Source organism: Mytilus galloprovincialis, chromosome 5, assembly GCF_965363235.1.
Source record: "Mytilus galloprovincialis chromosome 5, xbMytGall1.hap1.1, whole genome shotgun sequence".
Lineage (NCBI taxonomy): Eukaryota > Metazoa > Mollusca > Bivalvia > Mytilida > Mytilidae > Mytilus > Mytilus galloprovincialis.
In genome coordinates, this window is record NC_134842.1 from 67,465,861 (window position 1) to 67,489,627 (window position 23,767).

The window sequence follows — 23,767 nt, forward strand, 5'->3', positions numbered from 1 at the left end:
GGTGTTATTGTATTCCATTGTATAGTGTATAATATGTTAATATTGATCATTTGTCTTATTAATCTGGCAGCTCACAATATGCAGTACTCGAGCTAGTCAACACAAACATAAGTTTTCAATCGAATGGCTTACTAATAACATGACTTCAATAATTGTTTCAATTTTTTGCGGGGCATAATCAATTATGACAGTAATCGATAATTTCCGATAAAAAAAAATCCGAAGTTTGCCGAATCTGAACCTACACCATCACATACATCAATGATAATCAGCATCACCATCACTGATCACCACCTTCATGAAAGAAAACCCGCATAATGTTGTGACCACTGCACATAATGTTTTGACCACTGCATATAATGTTGTGACCACTGCATTTATGGTTGTAACCACTGCATATAATTTTGACACGACATCATATAATGTTGTGACCACTGCATATATAATATTCCGACAACTGCGTATAATGCTATCACGACTGCATATAATGTTGTGAACACTGCATATAATGGTCTTACCAATGCAAACAATGTTGTGACCACTTCATATAATGTTGTGACCACTGCATATAATGTTGTGACCACTGCATACAATGATGATTATAAACATAAGGCAGTCATGGCGATCCATGCATCCCTCCCGTTAGGGGTTTAGTATCATACCATCATAAAATATATGAGACGAACATAACCCGTATCATGCCAACAACTGGTTTAAGAATAAATGTGTTTATTTCCGGTGCAAAGACCCTATGAGTGAATCTATATTTATACCAAAATATGCAATCCTTAATGACTTGACATGAGTATGGTAACTATAGGTTTGGTTAGCTTGTTGTGAATGCCGACATGTTTGTGCTTTTTATAGAATATAACCATAACATATTGGATGTGAAATACGTATAAGATGTCTGCATGTTGATTTATTGTTTACGAATACTTTCTTTGTACCGATGATAAAATATGGTCAAGGTGTTGACTCGTTTGTGATATCGAAAACCCTGGTGTTATAATTTTTCAGTAAATACGCAGTTACGTACACGAGCGAATCGAACAAGTTGAGACATATATATATATATATATATACACCATAAGATGGTTACAAGGAACGTAATTGATTAGGGGCCGGTTGAAACCGGACTCTGGATGTGTGCAGGATTTTCTTGCAGAGTTGAAGACCCATTGTTGGCTTTGAACTGTTTTGTTCTCTTTGCCCGGGTTGATGTTTCTTTGACATAATCCACGTTTCCATTTTCTGTTCTATTCATTGTTAGTGTTTATGACAGATGTGTGAGAGACTCTTTTAAAGTTATTCTTCAATTGTTTAAAAGTGGTTAAGAGTGTCAGATATGAAATAGTCAACTGTGTATTGTTGTAGACTGTGTTGACCATGGCTGAACGTTTGGATGGTGTTTATGAATTAGAAAATAATGGGTAAACAAAATGAATAGGGAAATATGAGCAACGCGTACATTTCCAATTAGAACCTTACATCATCCCTGCCAATTTGGATTAAGACTTGCCAATTGCAGGTAGCTTCAGAGAAAAGACGACAATGACATATAATCAAATGTGTCACCATTGCAGTCATGTATTCCATCTTAGTAACAAGAAACGAGGACTTATGGTGACGTATATCATCATTCGATTCTGACACGACAAATTTAAAAGGATTTGGCAAGTTTTCAGTTGAAAAATAAAGCTGATCAGTCATAATTAGAAAAATGAATCTGTCGTCTATCCTTTTGCACCCACTCAAGTCAAATTAAGTAATTTTTATTATAAAGCATTACTGTACACACATAATCTTGTAGTAATGTATACTCCAATTGTACTCTTACTTTTAATTGTTTCTTATTTCGGAACATGACATTTCTCTACGAAATATTCTGATTGTAATTTTTGTCTTCTAGATATAATGTGCTAAGCATGAGCTTCTGTTTTTGTTATTCACAAAAGCACATTTTTCATTTGGTTAGTAATCATCAAGCAATAATATCCCAACCCTCGTACAGTCGATCGTTATACAGAGTATAAGGTGATTATACCAATTATGTAAGATGATCTTAACAATCCGATGATCATACTGTCAATCGTTATGCATGCAGTATTAGGCGATAAAACGATTATATCACTTAATCAATTAGTTGTTTTTGAAAGCTGACCGAGTCTTACAATCAATTATTTCTACATTATAAAATTATATAATAATCGCGACAAAATTTGTCCATGATACAAAGAAATCTTTATCGTTATCACATCCTTATAAGGTCTGTTTTGTGACAAAATCAAGTACTTGGTTATCATATATAAAGACCACCTCATGTTAGTAATTAAAAATTAATATTATGCAACATAAAATACAGGATATCATTGGGTAAAAGTGGGGGAAAATAGACATGCATAGCAACATTCGGAAATTAATAGTCATTCCGCATAAAATCTTGCTGCCCCCAATCATTGAATTTTATAAACCCGAATGGACCACCCTTCTTCATTGACGACCATGAGTTCTTTTGTTAAATCGTTGAACGAAAGTCCCATTGGCCCTTTAATGCCATCCTTTTCATCCAGGACAATGTCCTGTTTCTGTCCATCTTGAGATATTCTGTAAATGACATTTGATTTCCGACCTGCTACGAATATGCCATCACTGTCGTCAACAGCAATACCATAGGGATCCTTAAGACCAGGATCGTTGAAAAACACGCACTCTTTCCCGTCAGACCTGATAGCATATACATTGTCATCAAATGCAGCTGTAAAGTATATCTCGTTCGCTTTGCTCAGAGAAAGACACAACGGATCCGAGGTTGTTGATGTCTTTCTCAGTTCTATACCATCAATATCTACCATGGACACACTACTAAAACTATCACGTACACAAATGCTTCCATTTACACTTGTAAGTCCTTTACATTCGAGTCCAACTTGAATATTCTTTCCTGTTTTTAGATTTTCAAGGTCAACGATTTCAATAAATCCTCTATGATTTGATGTTACCAGGGCTTGAAAAGAGTCATACATAGAAACTGCATGCGGATTATAACGTAACTTTATTGAACTGGAATTTGATCCGTCAAGTTGGCAAACATGAATTTTGTCGTCATTATAGTCTGGTAGAAGCAATCTATTATGGGGAATAAAGCATCCGCTTCGAATGTAAACATCTTTACCAAGTTCCGTTGTCTTGAATGACGTAAAAAGTGATAACTTTCTCTGATTACTTATTGGTCTTACAAGAGCCTGGCCTTGTTGGTCTATATCCAAGATTGCAGATAATTGCATCGGTTCTTCTGTTACCCCGACTTCACCAAATGATGGAAACAATTTCATTAAATTTGTAAAACCTATTTCTGGTTGAAATTCCAATTTTGGTATACTTTTTGCCTGAATTTTTCGGGCCTCTGCTTCTTGCTTGCAGGTCTTTGCATCAAGATATTTAACTGCCGTGAACAAATGGATTTCGGTTGCATGTGGCTTTAGTGACTTGAAATCCATCAGACAAGATGAAACTGATTTCAGCATGGATTGAAGGTTACCTTCCCCTTCAATAAAAGTGTCTTCATGTTCTCTGTAATTATTGTCCAAATCGTTAACAATAGTTACCTCCAACTCGTTTATGTGTTCTATAACCCGTGTTTTCATTTTCGTTATTGTATTTCTGAATTCTTTCTTGTTTTCTTGGAATTTGTCTTTATATCTTATTTGATCGCCTAATGTGTTCTGAACAACTCGACAGAGGTTCTCCATCCTGCTTTCCAAGTCAACAGCAGCCCCATTTTTCACACCTTTCGCAGCCTTTTCGATGGAAATTATAGGTTTACAGCTTTCGTGTGATTCTGACATACAAGAGTCGCAAACTAAGCAATCGTGTTGACTGCAAAAGAACACAATCTTTTGACCTGGATGGTATTCACATTTTCTGGATAGCTCAAGTAGTGGAGAACTAAGGTTTTGTACCCGCTCAATAGGTACAATCGTGTGAGGAGGGGACAGCTTTTTATGGAATTTAGCACAAACATTACAAACTAATTCCACACAATCACTGCACCAAGATCCTGCGCTTGTATTATCCCCATCTCTTTCACATCCAGCGCATACTGCCCTGTCAGTCATTCTGAAAACGAGAGGATAAACAAGATTAATGTTTAATGTATATTAATGCTTGTTTAAACATTCCATTTAAAATAATTGATCAAAATCATCTCTTAAAGACAACAACTCTTCATACAAGTTTAAATTGACACTTGTGGTTATTTGCATTAGTTTGTAGGGTTTTTAATTTGCTGAACATCTTTTTTTTTATATTTTGTTTTTGTAATAAAAACTTTTAAAAAAATGGTATAACTCATGTTTTAAAGGCAATAACTTCTAGAAGGGATCAATAAATGATGTTTGGTCCTGTTAAATTATTTCTAGGTCTTATTTTTGTTTGTTTTGTTCACGCATCATTATCAATATTATTAAATTCGATGCGACTGTCGTACAAGTGAGAGGTTTAGCGCTATTAAACCAGGTTGAATCCACCATTTTCTACATTTGAAAATGCCTGTACCAAGTCAGGAATATGACAGTTCTTGTCCATTCGTTTTTAATGCGTTTTGTTATTTGATTTTGCCATGTGAACTTTCCGAATTGATTTTCCTCTGGGTTCAGTATTTTTGTGATTTTACTTTTTACTTAGCTGAACTTTTTTCCAAAATTATGTTAATCACCATCTTTAACGGTTTCCGCAAAAACAAAATGATATTGTTAAATTATTTGTAGGTTTACTTTACTGAACATTTTTTAAGCACAAGTTTTCTCTCTGTTGGCTGTAGTTTATCGACTATCTCGAAAACAAACCTGGTTAAAAATCATCTTTCAAGGGTAATAATTCCTATAAAGGATGTGGTTTTTGATAATAGGTTTTACTTTTCTGAATGTATTCGCTGTTTGAAATTGACCTCTATATATCATAGTTTCTGCTAAGAAATAAACAAAATGAAGGAACGAAAAAAGGGTTATACGGTCACCTATAGTTGTTAATTTCTGTGTCATTTTGGTCTCTTGTGGAGAGTTGTCTCATTGGCAATCATACAACTTTTTCTTTTTGTGTTTATATAGCTCCTGTAATGGATAAATTGACCATTGCGGTGATGATGACGTGTTAGAATTACTTTGCTCGACATTTTGTTGTAAGGACTAACTCCAATAAAGTATCGTGCTTAGATTTATCGTTAGATCTTACTTTGATGAACATTTATGCTGTTTATAATTTATGTTTATTTACATAACAGTTTTCAAGATAATAACCAATAACTTACATATTAAATAAAATTATATCAAGGGAAATAACTCCAAGTTTGGTCGTCCAATTCGTCTGAAAATTTTCTAGCAAATAGATTTTAATATGCTAATAATTTTTTACTCCTTCAGTTTTGCTTTAGTTACTAAGTATATTAGCCCAAAACGGTATTTTATCCCTATGTTCTTTTTTACCATGGTGGTCATGATTGTTCGCATACTGGAATAAAAACAAAACACAAACTTCATAAATGAAGATGCCATAAAAAAAATCACTTCAAGTTTAATTGGAAATAGTTCAGTAGTTTCAAAGGAAAACATATTCGAAAAAAATAACAAACGACGACGACGAACCCCATGTGATGACAATATCACACATGGCCTGTTGGTGCAGGTGAGCTTAAAACGGTAAAATAAGTCATAAAGACAATTACTCATAATAAAATTCATCCAACAGTTTGAATGTACATGGACAATAGGTAGAAATAAACATTCTGAAAATTGTTGCTTCATCAGATTTATAGATAATAGTCTATGTTTTTTCTTTTATCCATGTCGACCATTTTGGATTGGAACCTCCAGGTCATCGGAAATATTACAAAAAAAAATTCGCTACTGATGACTTCGGTAAGTTATGTTAAACATGGTTTGTTAAACTTGGAACAGTAGATTTCAGAGGATCCTTTTTTTTTTAAAGTTAACGGACGACGGACGACGACGAGGAGGACCTTATGGAGGACAATATATTACCCAAACATGAAATCAATCACATTACACTTATGCTTTCCTCGGAGATATATCCAATAGTGAATATATTGTACACTAATATATGCACACTAAATGGCCGACGATTGTTACGTAGTATAGGAATGCCTAATACATCTACATGATTTATGCATCACCACAGACATCTAACCGGTTCGGTATAAGAAGTTACATCTACCTGATTTATGCACCTACACCTAAAACCTACCTGGTTCCGTAAAACAACTGTCGCGCGTATACTTCCTTGAAAATAGATATAAATTATCTCTACTTTCTATTCTCAATTGGAAAGGGGACATAAGTGCAGCCTCTTAAAAGATTATTTCCGCGAAAATTTAAAATACAGTTCAAGAAATCGTAAAACTGTTTCATTTCAAAGTATATTTTTAAGCCAAAACAATAAATAAATCTGCTTTTAAAAGAAATTTATCGTTTCAAAATATTCCAAAGTTCTTTATTACTGGTAAGACTATTGATTAATTGATCAATTGATCGCTTAATGCCAAGTGGCAAATATTTTGTTCACATGCAGGATATGTTATGATATTTAAGAAATAATTGATGCAATCTATACTTTATTGTAATTTTAACATGGGTAGGCATTATATTCGTGAATATATTTGCCCGATCGATAGTGAGATTCGGACAATTAAGGTAATTTCTATGTCCGAAGTGTATAAGGGTAAAACGACTGTGTAGGCTCTTCCATGAACCTTCCTTTTTGTTTGTAAAGAAGCAAACGGCTGGCACTGTGATTTTTCAGAGGGAGGAGTTTTTGAACAGTCAGCATGCACGGTTGTCGTATCTAGGTCAAATATGTCAATTTCGGAATGCAACACATTACAGTCACAATGAATGAATTAGTAACAACATGTGCATCATTTAAAAGTTGGGAAGTGTTTTAAGTTAATGAAATATATTAAATGCATGCCTATTTGATAAAATTCATTATTCTGCAGTAGTCAATATACGCATGTGCCAAAAAAATTTATTGGATTTAGAGCATGGGTTTATTCATAAAGCGAAAGAAGCACGTCATATTAGAATAAAAAATAAACCATAAGCTTAGTGCATATATGGGTTATCATTGATGTTGGCATTTTTCGTAAAGGATGTAACAAAATATATTTTTGTGTAGGCTATTTGCTCATATCTAAATCTTGAAAAAAATATTTTTTGGCAGATTGTGCAGTTTTGTAATAAATGCAAAAAGATTGAAGCCCTAATAAGGTTAGAATATAGATATAACTACAAAAAGTTATACATATATATAGTCAAATTTTGCCGATATAGTTAGTAGACTGTCACTTTTTATAGGAGTGATTGCCTTTAAATGAGGATATTTTCACGTTATCCTCTTTTGCGGTTTGAGTAAAAACTAAATAAAATATATAGAAACTCAAACAGAATCATTGATAAGCAATACAAGATAAATAAAAAAAATTAATTCTATTTTCTTCAAAATGTTGGAGTCCTTTTTTAGAATATGCACAAAAACCAAGGTGAGCTACACAGGCTCTTTAGAGCCTTTTGTGTGTAATTTTTCCTGCTAGCCGGTACAAATTTCAATAACTAGACTGGTTTTAGTTTTCTGTCTTAACTAGGTCTTCTATAGTGCTATGAATATGTGAAGCCTAACCGTAAATTTATTAAAATGTGCATATGTCAATAAAAAATGTACCTTCAATGTTGTAATGTCAAGATAATAACCAATAACTGACATATTTAATAAAATTATATCAAAGGGGAATAACTCAAAATTTTGCGCGGTATATTTCGCCTCCCTTATTGTGAAGCAGCAATATTGTGGTCGAAAATGTGAACATTGAATGTATATCGTCACTCGGAGAATCTATTTTAATGACAGATCTTTTATTGTTGCTGTTAATTATGTTTATAAACATATGAATATTTTTTTTGAAGATGTCCTTTAACATTGTGTTTTATCATTCCAGAAATAATTATAACTACATATGATCTCGTATAATCACTTAAAAAAACAATAATATGTAATCAAATCTTTTTCAGACAGAATAATATGCTCTATAGCGCATTTGTATAATCAAACAAGTTATAATGAGGGAGACGTTGTCTTTATAATTCTGCTGATATAGCCTTGACGTTGCGTAATCCTTTCGGCGACGTCATGATGTTTTTTCTTCTTTTTCCGTCAGCAGCACCCTTTCAACGGCTGATATATAAAAAGGGAGTTCGGTAACCCCATGAAAATTATATATCAAAAGAAAGGAAAATAATACCTTAAAATCATTTGGTTTTTATAGAAAAATCTTAGGATTGGTTTAAACTGCAGAAGAACTAAAGCTAGAAATTTCTTATTTTTGGTTTAAATTTGACGTAATGTCTATGTACTTTATGTTGTTTCCTTACCATTTTCAAATGTCTTCAACTCGGAAATTAGATTGGTGACCAACTTAAATTTTTCGAGTTTTCATTATCTTTTCATAAGTTCTACGTGTATACAATTTCTTTTAAAAATCGCCGGACAAGCCATTTACGTACCTGTTACCTTAACAAGTTAGCTGATGTGTTCAAAGTAGTTTACGGAACGACACACATTCTAATTTTCAGAATATATTAAAATAAGGCAAAGTATATATTTATTCATAAAGTTATCTCGGGAACAGTTTGTGAAAGTTGTCACCCCTAGTTTTTGGTGGGGTTCTTGTTGTTTATTCTTTAGTTTTCTATGTTGTGTCATGTGTAATATTGTTTGTCTGTTTGTTCTATTCATTTTTAGCCATGGCGTTGTCAGTATTTTTTTTAAAGATTTATGAGTTTGACTGTCCCTTTGGTATCTTTTGTCCCTCTTTGTCATAGTTCTGATCTGGTACATGCACTTGCGATGAAAGTCCTCATTCAAAATGCGTTGCAGAAATGCTTGAAATTCCACAATTATAATTCGTTTCAGTTCCAACTAGATGTGTTATGATCTAAGCTTATAAAGTAATACGAACATTGTGTTAAGTCCATGATTTGCATAAGAAAATCCCAAAAATAATTTGTGAAAAAACTGTGAGGTGCACCATATCATTTTATGGTTTAGTATCTCAGAAAATGGATTCTAATGAGAGGTTAAGGAGGAGCTGTAGATTCCAAATAGATACCCCCAGATTAAGTAATGGCAAAGTTCATGATATGTCCAAGTGAAATCACAAAAATGCCGAGGAAAATTCAACAAGGAAAGTCACTAATCAAATGGCATAATTAAAAGCTCTAATACATCAAACGAATGGATAACAACTGTTATATTCCTGACTTGTTACAGGCATTTTCTTATGTAGAAAATGGTTGATTCAAACTGGTTTTATAACTAGCTAAACCTTTAACTTGTATGACAGTCGCATCAAATTCCATTATATTGGCAATGATGTGTGAACAAAAAAACCCAGACACAATAGGTAACAATGTCAAAATTAGGGGTATAGCAGTCAACATATATGTTATATATTAATCACTATAAAACAAACAAATATGTAAAAAAGAACCACAAAATGGCATGTAGAGCAAGCATGTTAGCAAAAATTTCAAGATTTACTATAGTACAATAACACAATCACAGATGTTTTAAGTACAGAGTCATGTCGTATATGTATCAAAGAAACATAAAAATGTATCTTGTTTTCAACGTCTCTAATGGGATTTGACTATCGCCGACAGACCTTTTTGGAAACTGAAAGGCTTGTGACCTCTTGTTTGCTACACTCCCGTACTCTATCTTGTTTAAGTTTAAAGCCTCGAGGCTGATATGGAAGTCTCAGGATGATACCAGGGCCAATATGGAAAAGGGCATGTTATAATCTATACTTATTTTGTACAATACATAACCTTTTAGCATCTAGAGCATGCTTTGTTTCAAAGATTTCACTATTACAAAATCTTTCCACATTATGTTTAGATACATCTTGATTTTTTTTTCTATTTTATTTCCAAAATGAAATTGAGAATTGACACACGGAATTTGTCGAAGACAAACACAGAGCAGAAAATAGCACAAGGCCACCAATGGGTCGTCAACACAAATAGAAAATCCCGCACATGGAGGAGGGGTTCGGCTGGCCCCTAAACAAAACTGTGTACTAGTGCTGCGAAATTGCATGTCACACTTATAGGCTTCAACTTAAAGTAGGCGCAATATGCGGCGTGGTTAAACATATTTTGTGAGATCTCAACCCTTCCCCTATAACCAGGGTTTCCCCTGGGTCAATTATTTTTTTGCCACCTCTTTCGCCAAAACAATATATTTTTCGCCACTTTATTATTTTTTTTCGCCAAGTAGCATAAATATATTTTTCGTTTAAAATTTACCTTTTTTCTACCCCTCCCTACCTTAGATAAGATGATTTTGTCCCATTGTGATTATTCTCTCAAACTTATTTTAAAGTCTACATTTTAATGAATATACTTTAAAACAACAAAATTTTGTTTTCACTGAAAAGGGAAAAATATCCATTGTATTTTAAACAACTTTTCTAAATGAGGGGGCCACTATACTTTTAATAATAAAGAAGATATAAGTCCTGGAATATAACAAAATTAATTGACATGTTTTGATCATATAATACCAGTATAGTTCGTAGGGAAAGTTTCTTTAAAAGAAAAATGCTGATGTACCCTTTTGTACTAAGAAGCGGTTTTGACAATAAAACAAAAGCTTTTATCACATGAAATTGATCCCTCATTTCATGTGTAGTCATTACATTGAAGGCTTACTCTCATTCGAGGTGTTGTTCCCAACCTTTTGGATAGATTTTTTCATAACGACATTTTTCTTTTCTTGACCATCGTAAATGAAAAAGTTGAGACGTAAAACTATGATTGAAACACTTGTGTCACTCAAACGAGTTTAAAGTAGTCTCCCTAATCAATTACCAATATTAAAGTCAAAGGAGAATTAAAGTTTTTAATTGGAGATTTTTCTTGCTTTTGAACATTTTTCGTCACAACAACAGCTTTCTTTTCCAAACGATCTTTAAAAGGATAGCAGACGTCAAAAGTTTGCTTCAATCACGTGCGTCGCAAAGTGGTAAACATTTTCTGTATGTGACATTTAGAGGAAGCCATTTAACCATATCATTTTGTCAGACAATTCAATCAACACCTTTATTAATAAGTCCTTTGTTGTCGATAGCTATAAAATGCAATCAGCTGATTATTGATTTTCTGTCCAAAGGTCAAGATGAATTCCGAGTATTGTCTGATCGGGTTAAGTCCAAGAAACTCGAAAAAAGTAAATAAACAAGATGGAGGAAACTAAATCGTTAAATATATTACTTTCGTCAAATTCTTTCTCAAATGACGAATTTTTATCGCCACATTTATTATTTTTCGCAAATTGCGAAAATGGCGACAGCCAGCGGAAACCCGGCCTATAACGATAGCCAAATAAGTCCGAGTTCGTTATCTACGGAGCCCTGTTGGTCTCACACAGATTATAAAGTGTCTTTTAAAGTCCTGCGCTGAAGATGTGTAAAGTCTAGCGCTGGAGATGTAAAGTCTAGCGCTAGAGATGTAAAGTCTAGCGCTGGAGATGTAAAGTCCAGCGCTGAAGATATAAAGTCTAGCGCTGTAGATGTAAAGTCCAGCGCTGAAGATTTAAAGTCTAGCGCTGGAGATGTAAAGTCAAGCGCTGAAGATGTAAAGTCTAGCGCTGGGGATGTAAAGTCTAGCGCTGGAGATGTGTAAAATCTAGCGCTGGAGATATGCAAAGTGTAGCGCTGGAGATGTAAAGTCAAGCGCTGAAGATGTAAAATTATATCCGATGTTCCGGCCGGTCATCCAACATGGCCGCCATGGCTATAAATAAAACATAGGGGTAAAATCATTTAATAGACCAATTGCTACCAGAATTGGGGTAAATGAAACCCTTATGATTCTCTTTAAGAATTATGGTTGATGACCCCAACCGTTTTTAAACATGGCCGCCTTTGTTACTAAAAATAGAAAATTTGCATTTTTTTTTAAATTCAAAAATCGTCTCCTCTAAAACCACTGGGTCAATTGGAACCAAACTTTGCCATAATCATTCTAAGGGTGTCTACTTTCAATATTATATCCGGTGTTCTGGTCGGTCATCCAACATGGCCGCCGTGGCTATAAATAGAACATAGTGGTAAAATCATTAAAAATTCCATAGACCAATTGCTACCAAAATTGGGGTAAATGATACACTTACCGGTATGATTCCCTTTAAGAATTTTGGTTGATGACCCCAACAACAAACGGCCGCCGCCGTTACTAAAAATAGAAAATTTGACATTTTTTTTTTGAATTCCAAACTCTTCTCCTCTGAAACCACTGGGTCAATTGGAACCAAACTTGTGTTCGTTGACCTCGACCAATTTCTAAAATGGCCGCCACCACGAAACATAACTTAACATAGAATCCTATGGGAAATACATATAATAAACAAGTTATTTTCCGAAGCCTTTTTTAGCAATGAATTGATATTATGCATGAATGATCAGATATTGGTTCTACATGAAAAATATGTTTTTGGCATCTATCCAACATCCAGAATGACTGCTATGGCGGAACATAATTAAACATTGGACCCTCACGGGAAATATGTAAACAGCTTCTTCTCAGATACCAATTACCATTACAGATATTGAACTGGTATTATGTATGAATGATCCTATGAGGGTCCTTCACAAATTTTAAGATTTTTGTGTCAATCCGAAAATACCAAGACGGTCGCGGTAGCGGAATACATTTTAACATTGGACACTATTCCAAAAACATATTAACAGTTTTTTTCTAAGAAACGGCTACACAGATTGAATCAACATTATACATGAATGAACCTATGATGGTCCTCCACAATGTTTTGACGGCCACCTTGGCGGAACATAATTTAACATTGTGCTTTTGCCATCACTTGGCATCCGTCATCTGTTGTCAGTCTATCCTCCGTCTGTAAAAATTTCACATTTTTAATCTTCTACTTCAAAATTGCTTAGTCAATTGGAACCAAATTTTGCAGGAATGTGTATGGAGGGTCCTCTAAACAGATTCCTCATTTTGTGCCGATTGATTTTCAAACATGGCCACAACGGGCAATACTTGTTTCTGATTTGTCGAAATAAATAAAAAAAATTCCTCTGAAACTACAAGGCCTATTGAACTTTTACTTGGTAGGAATGATCTATGGGAGGTTCTCTACAAAGATTTCACATTTTGTGCAATCAAACATACCAGCCAATAATGCCATGGGCAATTCTTTTTTCGAAATTTAAAACCATCTCCTGTCAAAGTATATTCAGTAACTGTAACTAAAATGGTAGGAATGATGTATGGAAGTCCTGTACAAAGATTTCGTGTTGATTCAACCTCAAACATAGCCACCATTACCGTGACCATGGGCAGTACCTGTCTCTGATTGGTCGAAATAAAAAATGTTTTCCTTTGAAACTACAATTCCCACTTAACTGTAACTTGGTGGGAATGGTGTATAGGAGGTCCTATACAAAGAGTCCTCATTTGATTTGATTTAAAAAATGGTCGCCATGGGAAATTCTTGCTTCTGATTGGTAGAAATGAAACTAAAGTATTGTCCTCCGAAACTAGAAGGCCTAGTGTTTAAACCTTGACAGTCGACTCTCGTTATCTCGAACACATGTACCGTATTCCTCGTATTAAGCACCCCTGCCACTATAAGCAGACCCTACCTAGTTTTCCAACAAAAAAATAATAAGAGCCCTCTAAAATAACCAAAAAGTATCGTTTTTTTTGCGTAGAAAAGTCAGTATGTTTCTGTTTGTGGCATGAGTTTCAAACTGGAAACACAATTTAAATGCTACTTTTACTTCAGAAACAGTTTCGAAGCGGTAAAAATTCCGGGTTTCAATAAGCGCTACCTCTTTGGAATTTTGTAAGCGCCCTGTGCGCTTAATACGAGGAATAAGGTAAGTCGAATTTTCGGATAACTCGAACAGAATGTTTGGACCATTTGTAGAAATATTTAAAATAAATTTACTCCTGACTACTCGAATTTTTGGTTAAGTAGAAATAAATTCATCGGTCCCTTCGAGTTCCACATAACGAGAGTCAACTGTATGAATGATGAATAAAGAGCCATCTACAATATCTCCTCGTATCCAATATGGCTTTCATGTGCTATGACTTGGGACCAGGATCGGGTTACAGGATTAGCGACACAGGCTATGGTGCACCCCTGAGATTCAAGTTAGACCAAACCGTCAAACAAATTTGCCAAAACACACAATTTATTTTGCTCAAACTTTTGCAATCTGTACTGACTCAATAAAAAGAAAATTTTATGATTGTGGTGCCAATTTTTAGAAATCAAAGATAGCTTCCGCAGCCAAACATAGTTTTGCGTAGAAAATACCAATAAGTTCATTTAAACCAGGTGAACGATTACAGACTCTAGAGCTTCTGGTTTATCAGACTTGGATAAATTTATATATAGGTCACATTATAATAATAGCTGAAGTGAATTCAAAGATGAACTTTGTAAATAATTTTTTGTAGGAATTATGCATCTTGATAACTTTGAAAGCACTGGGTACTGTTTCACTAAAGGTCGTAAGAGTTACGACTAGCTGTAACTCTTACGACCTTTAGTGAAACGGTACCCTGGAGTCCTGGTTTTTAAATCTTCAACACTTGACTTTACATCTCCAGCGCAGGACTTTACATCTCCAGCGCAGGACTTTGAATCTCCATCGCAGGACTTTGAATCTCCAGCGCTGGACTTTACATCTCCAGCGCTGGACTTTGTATCTCCAGCGCTAGACTTTACATCTTCAGCGCTTGACTTTACATCTCGAGCGCTAGACTTTACATCTCTAGCGCTGGACTTTACATCTCAAGCGCTAGACTTTACACATCTTCAGCGCAGGACTTTAAAAGACACTTTATAATCTGTGTGAGACCAACAGGGCTCCGAAGTTATCAGATAGGTAGCAGAAAAAATAAGAAAAATGACAATGATACATACATAAACAAACTAAATTGTTAGTCTTGTATGATTTTTAACTTTATGATACATAACTAAACTACACTTAAAAACCAAATCTTTATATCTATGGAAGAATTTAGTAAATGTTTTAAGTAATTTGTGGTAACGAAATCCCTTGCTTAATGATTTACCAGTAATACATAGATGACATTTGTTAAAATCAAATACGTCACATTAGACACGGGCATCGCAAATGAGTTGTGAAATATAAACACCGTAGGACGATGCCAAAGAAACATCACCATTCAAAAAGGGAAAATTAACAATAGGGAACGGATTATCGTCCCTTTTGTCCTAAATTTTAGTGTTGAGTTTCCTTTGTAAAACCGAAACATCTAACTCTAGGAAAGGACTGTTATTACCGTTTATATTTCCTTTATTTGAGGTGAGTTACTTTTGCAAATTTAGGCAGTATATTTAAAAAAAATCTTGATTATTTATCGCAAAAAATATCATCAGTCTAACTGTAAGTGTTGTTGAATTAATCTATTAAATGCAATTTAGACGGGTCTTTATTGAGTTTTGTCATAAATTGAGATTCATAACAGTACAAAACCAACTCTGCTATTTAAGGGGCACAATTAGTGCCCATTGTAAAACATACCACCTGCCGATAAACTATGTTGCCGAAACGTACACAAATACGTGTATAATTATCAAGGAGAAAATTAACAACTTCAACCCATGTTTGAATTGAAAAATAAAAAAATATGATACATGTGCATATGGGCCTTTTTATTATAGTAAACACCAAACATTGTAGGACCTCGAACATACGAGCAGTTCTCTCTCAAATCGAAACACCTCTCCCTATCAGTTTCAAAAATAGAAGTCACTTCTCCCTATGATTCTGAACTAGCTTTAGTGTGATCCCTGAATTCGTGTAAATTACTATTTTATGTATGTGCTCTATCTGGTATAGTCGACGCGCAATGTGCGTTTTATGTAAAAATAAAAGACTATGCCCTTATTCAGTTTTAGATAAAACACTATGCATGCTTGATATATGATAGAGGATGTTAAAGAGTAACGATAAAACTGCCTTGTCATAAAAAAAGAGGGACGAAAGATACCAAAGGGACAGTCAAACTCATAAATCGAAAATAAACTGACAACGCCATTGCTAAAAATGAAAAAGACAAACAGACAAACAATAGTACACATGACAAAACATAGAAAACTAAAGAATAAACAACACGAACCCCACCAAAAACTAGGGGTGATCTCAGGTGCTCCGGAAGGGTAAGCAGATCCTGCTCCACATTTGGCACCCGTCGTGTTGCTTATGTGATAACAAATCCAGTAAATAGTCCAATTCGGTAGGTCACATTCATGAAAGGGAATAGAATTGTAGTTACGACGTAAGGAAGATATCCGATATCATTTGTGAAACGGTTATTCCATAACGGTCAACCAACTCGTGATGCGGTCCGTAAAATTTACGAAGGGATGATTTCAACTTCACAATTTGGAACTCTTGGTTTAATAGCTTCCTTGTGAGCAGCAACCCTCTATCAAGAAAATCATGATAGGAAATGCAAGAACGGGTGTATCGTATCAATTGGTTGATATATACTCCGTGTGCAGGTGCTGCTGGAATGTTTCTACTTAGAAATGGAAAGTTAACAAATGAAAAGCTGAAATCACCTCTCTTGTCGTAAAGTTTTGTTTTCAACCGACCCTCATTGTCAATTTCTAGATGTAAGTCAAGATATGAGGTCGACTTAATTATATATGTAGTACCCTTTATCTCTAGTTCGATGGGAAAGATGCGTTCCACATAGTCACCGAATTTTGAATTATTTAGTGAAAGAACATCATCTATGTATAATGGAAAGTAGAGTTGTAGGATATTGCTAACTTCTTTCTAAGAAGTTCCTGCATGAAGTCAGCCTCATAATAACATGAATAATAAAGAAACAAGTCGGCAAGTAGAGAGGCACAATTTGTTCCCATTGGAATGCCGACAAACTGTTGAAAAACACGTCCTCCGAACGTAACAAATATGTTGTCAATCAAGAAATCAAGCATCTTGATAATAACAGTTTCAGAGAACTTTTTGTTTGAATCAGAGTGATCATTTACAAAGTAGGATTTATCCCTCCCTAAGACAAGATACTTGTACCTACGTTGGCCATTTTTTTAGGAAGCAAATCAATACCTACTCTTTCAATTTGTCTTTTAGTTTGGAATGTGGAATACTTGTTTAAAGTGTAGAAAAGTCAAATGTTTTAATACTATTACAGATGGAAGAGAGTTAGATTGTATGTACTCTAAAAGATCTTTGGAATTTTTAAGTATCCACATCTGATTCACGCCACCTCTAGAATAGGCAGTTTTACAATAACTTTGAAGCCTGTCTTTGATTGCTGATAAAATAGATGTTAATAATTTAGAAAGAGGTTTCATGGAGGACTTGGAAAACCCAGCAATATACCGTTGTTTGTAAGGACACTTATGTAGTTTAGGTATCCAATACAGTGATGGAAGATCCAGTTCTTCATCTTTGGTTGAAATTCCAAAGGAACATAGAACAGACCTATGATTATCCAGGATATCCTCTTTGGTAAGTGTCGTGAGGGTATATGTTGAGTTTCCAAGTGAATTGTCAATACCTAATTCGTTTATCAAGCAGTTAATGTAATGAGTTTTACACACAAAAACAATGTTGTTTGGGGCTTTATCTGCTGGGACAACAACATATTTGTCAAGGAGGTGGGCTAAGTGATTTGCAACATTTGGGTTTTTAAAGATTGACTTAGCATGGGCATTGATAGACCCATTCAGTTTCTTAATTCTGATTTGTATCAACGACCTCAGTGTCAGTGAAAAAACTGTACGAATTTTTTTTTTTTATCCACATTGAACTTTTGATGTCGTCCCTAAGCAACTAATGTAAACCGAATAAAGAGTCGGAGAAAGAAAACAAAAGTGATCACAATAACATCGATCGGTTTTCATCATAAATACAGAAATGTAGAAAAACTAAAGAAATAATCAGAACACAATCAAAAGGTCGTTTGACGCAAAATTGGAAAGACATAACACAATTGTGATTCTAAATCATAGTTTTTGATTTTGGAATTTGCTATTTCATACGCGGACTAACAAAATTGTGCAACTAAATATGATAAAGATAAACAACTTTGAATTCGAACTGTTACTTTTATTATATACCAATGTATGAATTGAACAACGAGTACTTATTTGGCACCTAACCTACTGATGTGACTCAGAATTCATTCAGAACCTTCTTACATTTTTGCAGGTGTGTTTTGTATATGCGACTTTTTGTGTTTCGTTGGATCTTATAACGTGACTCCGTACTTCATGTCAGTATGTAATTGTTCTACTATAGGTCATTATGTTATATTTCTATTATAAATTACAAAATACGTTGAACCACAAACGTCAAAATTATTGAACGACAAAAATATGTGACGTATAAATTTTCTCGCGTAGTAGAATAAACAATTTGTGGATTTTTATCAATTCTATAGAACTTTTGGACTAGTTTAAAACTCGGTCAGACTATTTCTGGAATTATTTCTTTCATACTTTTGATTTGTTATCCCTGTATGCTAATAGAGGGACAAAGGATACCAAAGGGACAGTCAAACTCATAAATCGAAAATAAACTGACAACGCCATGGCTAAAAATGAAAAAGACAAACAGACAAACAATAGTACACATGACACAACATAGAAAAACTTAAGAATAAACAACACGAACTCCACCAAAAACTAGGGGTAATCTTAGGTGCTCCGGAAGGGTAAGCAGATCCTGCTCCACATGTGGCACCCGTCGTGTTGCTTATGTGATAAAATTGGCCATGTGAAATTTACAATTTGTTTGTATTAACATTGAACGACAAAAATATGTGACGTATTAATGTTCTGACGTCAGAAACGCGAAGCAATGTATTTCCTTTTAAAATTGTCATACGATGATGACTGCTGTACCCATATTTTGACTATTTTATTTGTTATATCTGTTTAGTTCACTCATCATTGTTAATATAACGAAATTTGATGAGACTGTCGTACAAAGTGAGAGGTTTAGCGCTATAAAACCTTGTTTAATCCACAATTTTCTACATTTGAAAATGTCTGTACCAAGTCAGGAATATGACAGTTCTTGTCCATTCGTTTTTGATGTTTTCTGCATTGGCTAGAGGTATAGGGGTAGGGTTGAGATCTCACAAACATGTTTAACCCCGCCGCATGTTTGCGCCTGTCCCAAGTCAGGAGCCTCTGGCGTTTGTTAGTCTTGTATTATTTTAACTTTTAGTTTCTTGTGGACAATTTAGAGTTTAGTATGGTGTTCATTATCACTGAACTAGTATATATTTGTTTATGCGTTTACTTTTCTGCATTGGGTAGAGGTATAGGGTGGAGGGTTGAGATCTCACAATCATGTTTAACGCAGCCGCATTTTTGCGCCTGTCCCAAGTTAGGAGCCTCTGGCCTTTGCTATTCTTGTATTATTTTAACTTTTAGTTATTTGTGTACAATTTGGAGTTTAGTATGGCGTTCATTATCACTGAACTAGTATATATTTGTTTAGGGGCCAGCTGAAGGACGCCTCCGGGTGCGGGAATTTCTCGTTACATTGAAGACCTGTTGGTGACCTTCTGCTGTTGTCTGCTATATGGTCGGGCTTTCCGATTTGATTTTTTTCTGAGTTCAGTATATTTGTGATTTTACTTTTTTCTTAAAGACAAAGATCAAAAGTATGTTGGCAGTTCTTGAATTTCACTTTCATATAAAATGGTGATGCTCGGTCACTCAATAACCAGCTTTTAAATGAGGTCTTACATTTGTATATATATGTGTTATAGGCATTTTCTAAATTTTGGCATTTTGTAAAATGACTGAATTTTCAGGCAATTAATAAAATGCCTAACCTTGAGAGGCATTATACAAAATGACTTAAAATACCGAGTCATTTTGTAAAATTACTGCAATTTTTAAACAAAATTCGACAAATTACCTGTTCAGTTTCAGGCAATTTGTAGAAAAAGATTATGATTGAGATGCAAATGACAAAGTGGACAAAAACACAATGGAACGAAACTTTAACTTGATCTGTAACTCAGCATGGTTAACTCACATAACAAAAATCAGCTCAATATCTGAAGGCGTCTAGAAAAAAGTCCGTATAACTGTGATTTTTAACAATTAATAAAAGTCTAACGCCGATCTGTAACTCATCATGGTTAACTCACATACCAAAAATCAGCCAAATATCTGAAGGCGTTTAGAAAAAAAGTCTGTATAATGGTTTGTTGCGGAATGACGGAATGACGGACAAGAGTAAAAATATATGGCCCCGACAATTTTGTTGCTGTGCCATATAAATAACTAATGGGTCGGTAGAATAAATTGATCCTCCAAAAACTAGCTGAGAAGGTATGTTTATCATATGATATGTTCTTTTTAGTGAAACTACGTAAGGTACTTACTCACTCCAATACTCTACACTCTGCATTTCAGATACGAGTAATGAACTTATGGTAATTTTGTCAAAATGGCTTTGTCATAAGATCAAAATTTACAATCAGATTTCTAGAAAATCTAGATTCAAAACAGTGAAATGAAACATATGAAGTAGAGAAAAAAGAAGGTTTTTTTTTTATAATTGACTGATTAGAAAGATAGATCTAACCTATGAACATTTTATTTTCATGTCATATTTGCTACAAATGCATTAGATTTATATTTATAAGCAAAAAAATGCATTTAACCCTCTACTCTATTTATAGCTATGGCGGTCATGTTGTTCGGCAGGCGGGGTCATCGGATATTTGTTTTAATTGCTACTTCTTTAATGATTGTGGCCAAGATTGGTTAAATAAGGCCTAGTAGATTCAGAGGAGATTTGTTTTTATAAAAGGTAACGGACGACAGCCAACAAGTGATGAGAAAAGCTCGATTGGCCCTTTCGGACCAAATGAGCTTAAAATCGACCATAAAGGTAGACGAAGTTTTGTTTTATGGTTGCGGTGACTTTATCGCGTTTATATAAAATGCTGCATCCTGGTTATAATTTTTGTAAACAAATTATTGAGGAGAAAATTAAAAGTGTTATTTAACGTCAAATACAAAGAAGTAAATAAAATAGGGTATTTTATTTTTAGAAATTAAAAATAATACATTATATTGTCTGATTGAAGAATATTTATATCCGTTTGTGTTTTTTTTTTGTCATCAGTAACTTCAAATCGATTATATTGTCGTGGATTGGACTGCTCCTTCATATGTGTGACAGTAGGATTTCTGTGAAGATAAAGTGTTATACGGGTGAAGATAGCTTGTTCTGTCGACTGTACTATCAGAACTCGAGGAGCTATCTTCTGCTGCTGGACCAAAGCTGCAGAAACTTTGGTCAACTACATTTTTAGTAGATATTTTTACAAATGAATCTGCTTTTTTTGCTACTGTCGTTATCACGATTGGACGATTTGTTTTTAGTGTTCAAGTTACTTCGAGAATTTGACACGGTTTCGTCTTTTGCCAATTTAGGACTGATTATGCGTGGATGTAGTACGTTTTCCATCAAACTTTCATCTATCTCTTCGTAAAACCTTTCGTGGAGCTCAAATGTTTCTTGCTTCACATGTCCAGCTGGTCTTTGTACCTCTTCTACAGTAGTGTCGACAGGTTTGGATTTAGACCTGCCCATACGTCTCTTAATAAAATTAACGGTACTAATTTTCTTGCACCAGATGCGCATTTCGACAATACATGTCTCTTCAGTGATGCTCGTGGCCAAAATATTTGAAATCCAAAGCTTATATAAAAGATGAAGACCTATAATCCAAAAGGTCCAAAAAGTATAGCCAAATCCGTGAAAGGAATCAGAGCTTTGCATGAGGGAGATACATTCCTTAATTTATAATAATTTCTATCATTTTGTAACAGTAAATTTTAATAACACAAAAAAATCCGTATTTTCATGCCAGTACCGAAGTACTGGCTACTGGGGTGGTGATACCCTCGGGGACTAATAGTCCACCAGCAGAGGCATCGACCCAGTGGTAGTAATAAAATTAGCGGTACTAATTTTCTTGCACCAGATGAGCATATCGACAATACATGTCTCTTCAGTGATGCTCGTGGCCAAAATATTTGAAATCCAAAGCTTATATAAAGGATGAAGAGCTATAATCCAAAAGGTCCAAAAAGTATAGCCAAATCCGTGAAAGGAATCAGAGCTTTGCATGAGGGAGATACATTCCTTAATTTATAATAATTTCTATCATTTTGTAACAGTAAATTTTAATAACACAAAAAATCCGTTTTTTCATGCCAGTACCGAAGTACTGGCTACTGGGGTGGTGATACCCTCGGGGACTAATAGTCCACCAGCAGAGGCATCGACCCAGTGGTAGTAATAAAATTAACGGTACTAATTTTCTTGCACCAGATGCGCATTTCGACAATACATGTCTCTTCAGTGATGCTCGTGGCCAAAATATTTGAAATCCAAAGCTTATATAAAGTAGTAAAATATTCCAAATATTCCAAGCAATACAAAAATCCCACAAGAGGCTCCAGAGTACAACATAAGAAGTTCTGTCTTTGATATACCAGTGCCTTGTAAATTTAAAGAAATGTTATCTATTCACTCGTTACCATATTCCAATACATATTTTGATGATTTGAACGATAAAAGAAGTAAGAATTATTTTAATTTACTTGGAAAACAAAGACATAATTTTTTTCTCTCAACAATATGAGAAATTGATGTCTTAATATGAGTAACGAACTTTATTGGTTAGTTAAAATTATACTTTGAACTACATGTTAGTAACTCTAAGTACTCTTAGATCGGAACTTGATATTTGTTTCGTGAAAAATAGGCATATATCATGTATATCTTATATTTGCCATAGAGAAAACTTTCAAAGCGCAAAATAATGCATTCACGCAACAAAGTGTAATCCTACGTGCTGCAATAACGACGAAATGCCATAGTATATGTTCACCTATAAAAGGCCCAACATAGCAAAAAGTGAAACAATTCATTAGAAAACCTATTTTATGACAATAAATTCAAAAAATCGAAAAAGGTTTTAACAGGCTATAGAACAAGTGCATAAATAATACGGTGGAATTAAACATGTTTGTTAGGGGCCAAACCTTCCTTCACCTTACACTACAAACTGCTCAGAGTCTGAATTGACCAGTTTTTGTACTCGACTTGTCTCGACATTGTTTCGACTGAACTTAACTGTACTCGACTAGTTCTCGACTTTACTTAATTAGTCTGATTCAGTACTTAATGATCTTTGTGTAGTCTGAAATGGTCTTGACCAAGGCTTGACCTGTCCTGACCAGTCTTGACTAGTCTCGACCTGTCTCGACTAGTCTCGACTCAATCTTAACCAGTCTCGACCTGTCTCGACTAGTCTTGACCTTCAAATTTAGTTTTGACTGGTGTAAATCAGCCCATCTAACTAAATTAAATATTGATCTTACAAAATTCAAGCTTATAAGGTAGTCTGATTTATTGCTGTGAAATGAAAGAATTATTTTACAATAGGTAAAGATAAGAATTATTGTATAAATTCAGATAGGCATCTTTAATTTTTTTTATAACTTTTTCAAATCAACTTGGATTTTCATCAAACTATGCAGCTATTTTAGATATATATTAAGCTTACTAAATCCCATGTCATTCAGTTTTTTGTTGTATTGCTGTAAA

At 34.4% G+C, this 23,767-nt stretch overlaps 1 long non-coding RNA gene across 1 annotated transcript; it reads right to left on the reverse strand.

Moving 5' to 3' along the window:
* Nucleotides 1–1,759: 1,759 nt before the first annotated feature.
* LOC143076283 (uncharacterized) lies at nt 1,760–6,350 on the reverse strand. The gene is made up of 2 exons (XR_012978597.1): nt 6,262–6,350; nt 1,760–4,119 (listed from the first exon to the last, which is right to left on the reverse strand). It is a non-coding gene; the product is annotated as an uncharacterized LOC143076283 (long non-coding RNA).
* Between the last annotated feature and the right edge of the window lie 17,417 nt (nt 6,351–23,767).